General features: G+C 33.3%; 1 protein-coding gene across 1 annotated transcript in view; it reads right to left on the bottom strand.

Annotated features, from left to right (window-relative positions):
- LOC119598549 (serine/threonine-protein kinase PEPKR2-like) overlaps window positions 1–11363 on the bottom strand; it is a 51354-nt gene extending 39991 nt beyond the window's left edge. Inside the window, exon 1 of the mRNA XM_037948182.1 lies at window positions 10878–11363. The gene's annotated coding sequence lies outside the window, so the exon portion shown is untranslated. The remainder of the gene's footprint in view (window positions 1–10877) is intronic.
- Between the last annotated feature and the right edge of the window lie 1137 nt (window positions 11364–12500).

Genomic DNA, 12500 nt, shown 5'->3' on the forward strand with positions numbered 1-12500 from the left:
AACAAAAACTCTATTCAGCAAATCTTTAAGCTTTCTTAGAAAACATAGCTAAACTTCAAAGGCTCAAGGTGACTTCAACTTTCCCTTCAACTACTGGGAAGCACAAAAAAATAAATTAGGTACACAAAGTCTTTGAAGAGGCTTCTAACTTCGCCAAACTACCATAATTACATCAAGTGAGAAAATATTCTTAACCCTGTCTTTACATCTATGGGAGAGAAGGTGAACAACAAATCAAACTATCCAGTTCAACTAGACCACATCAATGAAATTATAACATAACAGATTCTGTTCACAGTCATTAACCGTGAACAGAGTCTTAAGCATATAACTATCAATGAAAGAGACATCAGTGAAACAATAAAAGACAATGCAATGATCTCAGCACCTGGACCAGATGAAATTAATGTTTTTTTGTTTTTGTTTTTACTAAAAAGAAACTATGTTAAAGCCACTGGCAAATCTATGGAGGAAATCCTTGGGCATGGGTGTTAATTAAGATTAAGATTGACCTTAATATTTTACTCCATAGGAGACAGTATCTTGGAATCAGAGGAATAGTAGGAGTATGGACACATAATTTTCTTACAAATCATAAAAAAGAAACAATGATTAATGAATCAAATGTTACAGGTGGAATGCCATAAGCATCAGGTCTTGGACCCCTGTTGTACCTAATTGTGATTGGAGATGCTGGTAAAGATATTAATTACTCTAGAGTAACATCATTTGCTGATCATACACCATTAAGTTTCCTAAATGAGAAGGACAAGCTAAGAGAGGATCTACAAGCCATTTATAAATGATCAAGTGAAAGCAATATCAATTTCAACACTCTTAAATTTGAAATCCTAAGGCAAAATCCAACCAGAAGCCCAATACGAAAATCATACTCTGTCAAAAGAGTAGATATAAAAGAAAAAGTAGTTGTAAAAGACTTAGGCCTCTTTATGAGTAATGCTACAAGCCTCCGTCATCTCAATGAGCAGGCAGTCAACAAAGGAAAATTTGGGAGTGAATGGATGAGGAGGACTCTTCACACAAGAGCTCCACAAGAGGGAAACTACTGATTCCAAGACTGGAATATCAAAGTAAAGTATGAATTCCAAGTCTTACAAAAGATATATCAGTGGAGCAGATTCAATGAATTTTCACCTGAAAATCAGACAACTGAAGAAGTCTTAGTTATAGGAAAAGACTAAAACAATTCAAGCTTTTCTATTAAGAAAGATGGAGAGAAAGATACTTCCTTATCTATGAACTGAAAATGAACCTTGAAAACTTGGCATCAAAGTGAGGCATTCATCAGGAAGAACATGCCATCATTCTGGGATAAGTCCTCAAACATGCACTTAAAAGGAAAATCTGATGCTTAGTTCAACTTAACACCAGATGAACCACCAACAAGTGGAAAAGTGAGAACCTGGACATCAAGCTCGGTCTCAGTAGCTGACAGAGGACGGCACAGCACGAGCCACTCACAGGGCTCCTGCTCGGACTTACAAAATATATTACAAATAATACATAAACATAAACAAAGAAAAGGAATATGCTCTAATAGCCTCTATAGAGCTAAAAAGCTTTTGACACAATTAAAACCCTGTAATAATGAAAATACCATAAAGAAACTTTATAAAAAGGGGATCAAGACACAACAAAAACTAAAATATTAAGCAGGATTTCAGATGGGTTATCATTAAGATCACTATCATACAATATAATGATAACAGGTAACAAGTTCCCACAAGAAATGAGAGGTTACTGGAACATATAAAAGAACAGGCAACCAGGAGATGTGAGAATAAACTTAACATAAAGAAAAATAATGTATTTTACAAAAGAAAAAGACTGTAAGAAAAATGCCATGGATAAAAATAGATAAAGCAGAGATGGAATTAGCCAAATGATGATATTCTAGGCCTCAGAGTAAATGCACTTGGATTAAACTGTAGATAACATATAGAAAATGAAAAGATTAAATCTGTAACTAGAATTTGAAAGAAATGGCCTTAAAGTAACAAAAAAGAAAGAATCAGTGATTAAATTGTATATATAAAACCAAAAAAAGGACAATAGCATAATTCTACAGTCTCCCCAACCCGTATCACTGAACTGTCCTCTCTTTTCCTTTAATTCTAGACTTTTATTAATAAAGCTGTCTCTTATCTGACAAATGGGCAGCGCCTAGGTTGCAGCCTATCTCTCTTTCAGGGCTGTCTGGTTTAGGTAGCCCTACAACCAAGTCTAAGTTGATCTTTATTTGCTTTAGGGTCTATTCAACTCGTCAAGACATGAGTACCAGTTTTTTGCTTATGAATTCAGATAGGTTTTAAATTGTAGTATTTGTTTTTGTTTTTTTTATCTAAATTTGGATCCCAGTGGATGATGAGCATTAGTTTATTAATCCATGCTGTATTCCATTTTCAATCAAAAGAGCTATGCCCCTACCTATTTTATGCTTTTTTTATCATTCCAAATTATTTCACAATCATTCCGTTTGTCATTCCAAGGTTTCCCTTCACTGGTATATCTGTTTCTACTGGAAAAGATCGTTTTCTAAGAGCAACTTATAAATCTACTTTTCCCCCTAATAGGACTGAAATTGTCCCCGTTAAGGTATTTATATAAACACAATTAGCTGATTGCTTCTGTCAGTCTCTCTTGGTTATCAAAATTTGAGGGAGATGGATCCTTCTTCCCATTTTAATAGTAAAAGGACTACCATAAAAATTTAGTTTTACTTGTTTCTGTTTTGATGATGCCTGCTTTATCTGTTGTATTTCGTGTCTTGTTTGTGATTTTTGGGTTTGTGAATTACTATCAATTGTAAGGCTGATTGGGAGTCTGTTTATCTGTTGATTTACATGTATTGCAGTCCTTGCTTTAATGCAAATAACTCTGCCTCTGCAGTACATATATTCTTTGCTAATTTGCAGCTTCTTGTGATTTTTGCATTTTGAATACATATTGCTGCTCAAACTAAATTGGGTTCCTTAAATTTTAAACCATTTGTAAAGGAAAAAATTGGTCTTCTTTATATGTTGTATTTACCAGCATTTAAACCTTGTTTTTGGCTATCTCAATATAATTTTTTTTTCTTTTTTTTGAGTTCCAACACATTGTGATATATGGTCCCATGATGGTACTGGAGCAAGTTCAGTATTATATTACCTATGGCGAGTTTTAATTCTTCACACGTTTCTACTACTCTGTAAATTAGTGTTCTGTCATTTTTTCTTGGAGTGTATTCTCTGTTTTATTATCACTATTTGCTTTATTGGTGTGTGTTCTAGGTTTTATAGTATCCTTGCTATTTGTGAATAGTCTATTTTTTTTTCAATTTGCTAAGGGGGTACTGTGTTAAAGCCTGAAGCAATATTACTGGGGTCCCTCTAACACTCTCTTACTATTCTCAAAGCTAAAGTTCATACTATTTCTATTTCCTTTAACCACTATTTTTTGCTAGTCCATATAAAGATAATCCACATGCTATTTGTGGCTTGATATATAGATATTGTAAAACAAAAGCTTGTCTCTATTTGCTCTCCATTATGTCAGTTCTTTTTAAATATCTAGTTTTTACATTTTCAATGTGTTCTCTCTAGTTTAATTTTGCTGATTCAAATCTTAATCCTAAGATGTCAGGTGTTATTCATGAAATCCATCACATTATCTTTTTTATTTTTTCTTATGTAGGTACCCGTCTCTTGTGTGTAAAGCACATTATTTTTCTCTTTTAAGTTTAACTTCAGATCCACTGTGGTTGTCCATTCTATGAGCTGGAAGATTGCTTGTTTTTTATCATTATTTTCTATTTAGAAACATCTTAATCCTGTATTTCTTTGCAGACATTATTTTGCTTAAAGAATTTGTTTCCTGCATATCTCAGTTCCTCCTGATTTTTTTATTTTATTCTTCTGCATATATCCATTTATTCTCTTTTGACTGGGAGACTTTTGTAAGGCTAAAATCTTTTATAATTACTGGAGGTAGTCACTTCCCAGGTTTGGGGTCATTTCTTTTTCAAAATCACTTAGAAATGCTGATGCTAGAACCAGGTTTTTTTCTCACTTTTGAATCTATTTCTCTTCTTAGCTATGGTGGTGTTAATTAGATTATATGATCTTGATTAATATACTTGAATATACTCTTGCCTGTCTTGTTTGCTAATTTTGTCTTAAATTTTTGGTACTACTTATAAATATCATTTATTTATTATTTATATTATATCTAGTTATATTATTTATTTCTTTGTTCAAAACTTTCTGACTGGGAAGGAAGTTTTTTTTGGTTCATAAGGCAATGTTTGTGGATTCCCAGAATGGTTAATGGTTAAAACAAACAAATGTGCTAGATATCAAAGATCATACAGCATTATGATAAATTATTGTGGCAAAAAGGGTAAAAGTGAGTTAACGATTAGTATAAAATATGTTAGAGTTCAAAGGATGTACAGTGCTGCAGGACAGTATGGCAATGAAAAAGGTAAAGAGGGCTGAGCAAATGGAGTACGGCAGGGATTTGTAAAAGGGGAAGAGGTTTAAGCATAAAGGGCAATTAGATCAAAAGTGTCTGTGTCTCTGAGGAAGGAAGAGTAACACTGTATGGAGAAAACTGTAAAGGAAGCATTATGAAATAGGCAATGGGTAATATGAATAGAAATGGTAGTTGGAAAAATAGAAGAAGAATCCAGAGAGTGAGATAAGGGAACAGGGGAAGGTGGTGAGTTATCAGGGAGAATATCAGGAGGGGAGGGATCTGGTGACGACGTTGTTGTGACATAAGGGAGACATGTGAGCATCTAGGTGGGAGTAGTAAGAATGATGGGGAAGGAAGAGGGAATGGTGGTGCACGTGGAGGAGGAGAGGATGGAGTGTTTTGGGGGAGAGTGGGAGGAAGAGGGGAAGGGGGAACCTGAGGAGGAGGAAGGATATCGGCAAACACTTTGAATGCAGAGTGAATAGGAACAGAGGTTTTGGAGGGTGAATGAGGGAGCAGAGTTTTCTCTTGGGTCATGTTTGGGGAGTTTTGGATGTCTTCAAGAGTTTCTGGAAGGGAGTTGCATGAGGAAGTATGAGAAATAAAGATTTTCTTGTGAGGAGAAGAGGAAATAAGTGTCCGAGGAGCAGAGGAAAAGGTGGGTGAAGGACAGGATGTGGTTGGAGAAGGTTGGTGGAATATTTAGATTTCTAGTGCAATAGGTGAAGTGAGAAGGAGAATGGCTTTTCCTCTACCTTGATGGGATAATTTTGAAATTCTGATTTACTGATTGATTCTATTAATTTTATGTTGATTATTGGATGTTTTCATGCCATAAACTAGGTTAATAGGTACTACATTCAATTTTGCTTGCCTGTTCACCACTGGGTCCTTGGTTGCAGTCCGGCTTGCTGCAGTCATACCTTTCTCTTAGTCTCCTCCTTGATTTGGGAATCACAAACCATATCACTTATACAATTCCAGGCTTTTCTCCTTTGTCTGGATGAAACTCAGCATCCATCAGTTATTCTTGCATCCACTGCATGTGAAATTTCCAGTTTCTTAACTTTACTGGTCATCATCTGTCTTATGTTTCCTGCACTTGAAATATCATCATCTTTTTCGTTTTATTGTTATAGGGTTTTAGACTATTGTTGTCTATACCCCTCGGATCCTCTTTTTGGGGGGCTTCTTGTTTCTTAATTACATCAATTAATTTACTTGTTTGTAGGAAAAACTTTGTATGTCTCAGTAGGTAGTACTTTGTTGTAGATGGTTGATCTGCACCTGTAATCAGAAGATTTGTATCAGTATCTTTTACGCTCACTCATCTTCAAGCATGCTTTAGTTTTGTTCTGTGGGAGTTGAATTTTGAGCAGTGTAATAACATATGTTCTATAGCCTCTTCTTGGTTTTGTACCATCTGCGGAAATGTTCATTTTCCATTTTCATTCTGTGAAGGTGTTGTTTTAGTCTTGTGTGTTTGGTTATTAGTCTTGTGATGCATGTGTCTAGTTTTCTGTCCTTGGCTCTGGTCCATGGGTTTTGGATATTTTCTCTGATGAGATCATTTGTTGTTTAAGATTCTTTTTTAATTTGTTTCCCATTTAGTATTTTTTTTTTTTTTTTTTTGGGGGGGGGTCTTGTGGTATGGGCATGGGATTATTTATTTCGAGTGCCTTCCTTGCAGCTAAATCAGCAGTTTCATTTCCCTTTATATTTTTATGAGATGGAATCCACTGGACCATAATCTTCTGTTTTTGTGTTAAGAGAAAATATATTTGTTTTTGTATTTTATATACGATTTGCTTATAACTTAATGGTTTGGGATTTTGTATTAGTTGTAGTGATGATTGTGGGTCTGTTAATATTACTGTTAATATAGTTTGTTGTTTATTGCATAATTTAATCCTTGTTTTATGGCAAATATTTCTGTGTGAGTAATTTCTATTTAAGGAGGTAGTTTCCAAATAGTTGTTATATTTTTGTTCTGGATGAAAATTGCTGCAGATGTTGATAGTGGTTCTTTTATCTTTGAGCCATCAGTGAAAATTCTACTAAAGTTCTTATAAATAATGTTTATTAACTCCCAGTATTATTTTTGAGTGATAATTTGAGGAGTATGTTTTGTTATATTGTCCATAAAGTATGTTTGTATGCTCTCTGAGAGATCATGCCATGGGGGTATTGGGGATATGGTTGGTGTCACGTTTGGAGTTACGTCTAGATTTAGATTTGTTCTTGTTTCCGTAGCTCTGTGCACTAGTGATCTGTCTCTTTGGGGATTATATTCCTTAATACATTTTGTTATTGGTTGCTTTACTGGTGTTGTATTTGGATTATCTAGGATTTTTGTTAATTGAATGCATTCAAGTTCTTTTATTCTATTTGTTAAGGGCAGAGAGTTAGTTAATGCTTGGAGAGCTATGATTGGAGTTGATCTACGACCTCCAGTTGCCAAGCTTAGAACTTGATTTTGTAAAGTTTCTACTTTTCTTAATTCTGTTGCTTTTACTGCTCCTTAGATTGTTATTCTGTATTCTATTTTTGGTTTTATATATATTCTATAATTTTAATAGAGTTTCTCTGTTTGCTCCCCACTTTAATAAAGTTAGTTTTTTCATTATGTTTATTTTACTTAGGATATTTGTTTTTTTTATTTTCTATATGGTTTTTCCATTTTAGTTTGGGGGCATCAAATGTTAAGCCAAGAATTTTATGACTCGGAGTATATTTAAGTTCTATATTATCTATTCTTATTATTGTTAATTGGTTTATCTTTTGTTTGAGAAGCACATTAATTTACTTTTTGTGAAGTTTATTTTCAAGTCCTAATAACTGGCCCATTCTTTTAGCTTTTGTAATTCTATTTCTATTTTACTGGAGGCTTCTAATAGGATTTTGTTACTTGTTAGTAAGGTTATGCCATCTACGTATATTATTTTCTCAATTTCTTTTGATAATTTTAGGTCATTTAGCAATACATTAAATATTATTGGACACATCGGTGAGCCTTGACGTATGCCACTTTGTGTTGTTCCTTTTTCTGATGTTAGGTTTCCAATCCTTAAATGGAATGTTCTTTTTTCTAACAAATTATATATCCATTTTAAAGGTTTTGCTGTAATTCCTAGTTTTGACATTTTAATTAATAATGCTCCATGATTGACTGTGTCAAAAGCTTTTTCTAAATCAATACATGCTAACATGATGTATTTTCTTTCTATGAAGGCTTTATATATGTGGCTGTCTACTGTATGTAATGCATCAGTGGTATTTCTATTAGGTCTGAAACCTGTTAGGTCTTTATTTAACCTGTTATGTTCTAACCACCATGTTAATCTTTTTGTTATGTTTTCAAATATCTAGCCAATACATGAAATTCTGCTAATAAATCTATAAATTTTGCTTGTGAAGGATTTTTGCCTGGTTTTACTATAGGCTCTATTAGTGCGTTTTTTATTGATTCTGGGTATTCTCCTTTGGACCAATGTGAGTTAAAATTGATTAGTATTGACTCGAGTATATTATTTGAGACATTTTTGTAAAACTCATATGTAAGTTCATCTGGTCCGGATGTTTTGTTGTTTTTGGCATTCCTAATTGCTGTTTTTAATTCCATTTGGGATATTTCTTTATTTAATTTGCATTTCTTAAATCAAATAGTCTTTTTCTGTCTGACAGAAGTTTTTTGGGCTTTTTACTTACAGTTTTCATATATTCTCTTGTAATTTTTTCTAGTTTTTGTGTAATGTTTCTTAGTGGAGAGACATTTTCTATTAGTGGATATTCCACTGAAGTTGTTTTTCCTGCTAATTTCTTTAGAAAATTTCATATCTTTCTAGGTGGAGTTTTAAAATTCAATGTATCACAAAACTTCTCCCTCGATTCCTTTTTTGTTTGCATTATTATAAGTCTAGCTTTTGCTAATAATCTATTGTATTCTAATAGGTTTGTTATTGCAGACTTTTTTTCTCCATATATTAAAAGCTTTATTTTTTTTTTTATGATGTTATGACGTTCTTTGTTCTACCATGGTTTATTTGGTTTATCTTTGTATTCTCGTTTCCATCTGAAAATATCTTAAAGACCTGTTTTATCATTTCTGTAATTTTATTGAGTGAAGTTAAATTTCCTATTTCTGTACTATTTAGTTCTCTTTGGATATCCATCCATCCTTCTCTCATATATTGCCTTTTTTTCTTTCTTTCTTTAACAAACTATTACCTTTATGTGTGTTATCTATTGTATTCTAATAGGTTTGTTATTGCAGACTTTTTTTCTCCATATATTAAAAGCTTTATTTTTTTTTTTATGATGTTATGACGTTCTTTGTTCTACCATGGTTTTTTGGTTTATCTTTGTATTCTCGTTTCCAACTGAAAATATCTTAAAGACCTGTTTTATCATTTCTGTAATTTTATTGAGTGAAGTTAAATTTCCTATTTCTGTACTATTTAGTTCTCTTTGGATATCCATCCATCCTTCTCTCATATATTGCCTTTTTTTCTTTCTTTCTTTAACAAACTATTACCTTTATGTGTGTTATCTTTTAATATTATTGGCAGGTGGTCGCAATCTAGGTGAGATGCCGTTTTTAACTGAATATTGCTTAGGGTTGGTGATCCAAATACTTGGTCTATGGTTGATTCTTTGGCTGTTTTGGGATCAACTCTAGTTGTTTGTTTTTTTGGAGTTAACATTATCATATTATTTTGACTTATCCACTTTATTATACTTTTGCCTGTTTTATTACTTTGTCTGTAACTTATATTGTCTTTCCGGTATGGATGGTGAGCATTGACATTCCCCATTATTAATCTTGGATCTGTGATTTGATCTGTATAGTACTGGAATTCTTCTGTTTTTATGTCATTACCTAGGTTGTATAATATCAATATGTTCAACCATTTGCTTTTGCAGTTTATCTTTATTCCTAGAGTTTCTAATCTATCGTTACATCTATCTCTTAGTTTGATTTCTTTGAATTGTAGATCATTTTTGATACATATAGCTATACCTCCTCCAGTTTGATTTTTTCTATTTTTTCTAATTATTGTGAAGTTATTTAAAGTGAATTTGTCTTTCTCTTTTTAACCACATCTCTGTTATGGCTATTATACCCAGAGTTTCTTTGTGTATCAGATATTTTATATTTGTTTTCTTGCTCAACACGGATCTTGCATTCCATAATATAAAGTTGTTCATTTTAAAAATCAAATAGATCTTTTAGCATATTGCTAATTTCATTTATTACCTCCACTATGTTTTGAATTATTTATTCACCTGAGTTTAAGTTATATATTATTTTTGTTATCATCTTGAATATGTTTTTAGCAATCTCTGGCTAGGAAAAGTCTTCTACATTTCTTTCATTATGAACATTTGTGTTATCTCTGTGTATAACAGGGATCAGTAATGACCATGTAATTGGTGAATTTCATGTGTCTTTTTGTTTGTTGTTTGTTTTAGTTTTGTTTTCCTCTTGTTTGTGTTGTGTTTGTTCGTTTATTTCTGGATTTGTTGTTTGTTGTGTGTTGTTTGAAGTCTGGTTTGGTGTTTGGGTTTTTTATTTGATTGGGGCTCTTTGGCCTAAAGTGAGGCTTTGTGGTTCTGTCAATTTCTGTGCGTATGTTTGCATTCTGTTGCCTTTTGTAGGTTGAAGAGATGTGCTTTCATGGACTTGTTGTGTATTATTTGTTTTGGTTTCTTTGTTTGTTTGTCATTATATTTGTTTCTTGTGTATCATTAATTTTGTTTTTTTTGTTAGAGGTTTTAATTACTGTAATTGTCTTTTTGTCTCTAAGTTGTTTGGTGGTGTGTTTTCTGTGTTTATTTCCTGTGCTAAATTGTGCACTTTAAATTCTTTTGTGTTTGGTAAATGGCTTTTATCACAATAGAAGCAATGTGGGGTATTTTGGCAATCTTTAAAACTACGCCCATGCTGACTACAATTATTGCACCTTCTTTTTTACATCCCATGTCCATACCTTAGACAATTATAACATTTTGGTATAGAGAATGTGTATTTTCTAACTTGATAGCTAGTATGGCCTATAGCTACTCTTCTGGGTAAAGTCCATCTAAGAGTGATTCTTAGTGATTTAGTAGGTATCCATTTTTCTTCATTTTATCTGTACTTAGTTTGAAGTTGGTTATTTGCATATTATTTCCCAGTATCCTAGTTTACATATTTCTTTTAATGGTCTTCATTTACATGTCTCTGATTTCATTTCTGAGGGCTTTACCTACCCCTAGTACTCTTAGGGAATCTTCAACTATGTCTTCTGAAATTCTGATTTGTTTATGGTTTTGGTTAATGTTAGTGGATTGTTAAAATTAGTGGTTGCAGATCAATCTCTTAAATGGATAAATACTATGGATTTTTCATTTCCTACCTCCATATTTGTCAGGTTATTTACTTGTTGTTGGTTGGGATCTTCCGGGGCTTTCCATCCGCCTTCTCTGTTTTCCGGTTGCTTTGAGATTGGATTTTCTTCGTTATCACTTTCTAATTCTTCTCTTGTTCTCTTTGTTTCGCTTTCAATGTCCATGTATTTGGCTGATTCGGGGTCTTCACCTGGATCAGAATGCCATAAGATTAGGATTTTCACTGCACTCGGAACTTGCTGTTCAACTCCTCAGTTCAAACGTGTTGGTCGCCGCCTGCGTGAAGGGGGCGTGGCCGGCGTCCTCCTCCTACGCGGCCGAAGTAAACAAACGCACGTGGCTCGCGGCGCTCTGGACTCCTCTGCAATCTTCTTGGCGTTTGGTGGCCTTGTAAAATGTCGGTATCCCCGACCAGGAAAGGTCTGCAGAACCAAGGCCAGCTAATTCCGAGTCGCAAAGTGTTCCAACTAGCACAGGTTCCTTCAGTTTAGGGGTTCGGGTCTGGACGTGCAGCCAACATGTCTCACGTACGCCTGACCCCCGCCGGCGACGACGTCTCCACTTTGCACGCGTGGGCACGCGAGCCAAGCATTGATTGATTGATAACGTTTATTTAGCCAATATACATAAAAACAGTTTGACATACACAAAATAAAAATAGAGTGGCTGAGCCTCCTGAGAACACAAGTTCTCTTAAGGAGGCACCTTATTTTACGGGAACTAATGTGTATTTAAATTCTTTGACTCAGTCATTCCACTCGCAGGTGGATTGGAGACGATAACAGTAAAAAAGATAAAAATATACAATATGCTATATATAACAAAGGACAGACTAGTAGATCGGACTAGTTGTAATAAAAAAAAATTAACACAAATAATATATTGCACAAGATTATATCTATATCTACACACATACACATAACAAAGGACAGACTAGTAGATCGGACTAAGTTGTAATAAAATAATAATTTTATTCATTAAGAATAAACACTAAAATAATATATTGCACAAGATTATATCTATATACACACATACACACACATATACATACCTACATACATAAACACATACATACATATACAGTTTATATACACATACACACATAAACATACATACCTATACACAAACATATGTATATACAAATACATATACATAAATGCATACATACATACATACATACATACATACATATATATATATATATATATATATATATATATATATATATATATATATATGAATATACTTATATACATACATATACATGTACATACATATATACACACACATATATATACACACACAAATATGCTTCTATTAACCTTACATGCATTTGCACGTACACATACACATATATTTATAAATGTAATACATAGATACATTGTACACTTATGTAAACATTCGTACAGATGCATGAATACCCGCTGTTATGCACCTGTATATATACTTATTCAAACTACTTTTTACATTTGTCCTAAACATTAGCATTCACTCTGACATATGTAATAGGTAGTGACGGAGCATTGTGGAGATGTGAGCGCAGATTATTCCATACACTTACCCCATGATATGAAATGCATGTTTTTGATTGGTTTGAGCCTATAGTTGGGTGCTTTGATAGTGAGTTCAGG

Source organism: Penaeus monodon, chromosome 41 (genome assembly GCF_015228065.2).
Source record: "Penaeus monodon isolate SGIC_2016 chromosome 41, NSTDA_Pmon_1, whole genome shotgun sequence".
Classification (NCBI taxonomy): Eukaryota; Metazoa; Arthropoda; class Malacostraca; order Decapoda; family Penaeidae; genus Penaeus; species Penaeus monodon.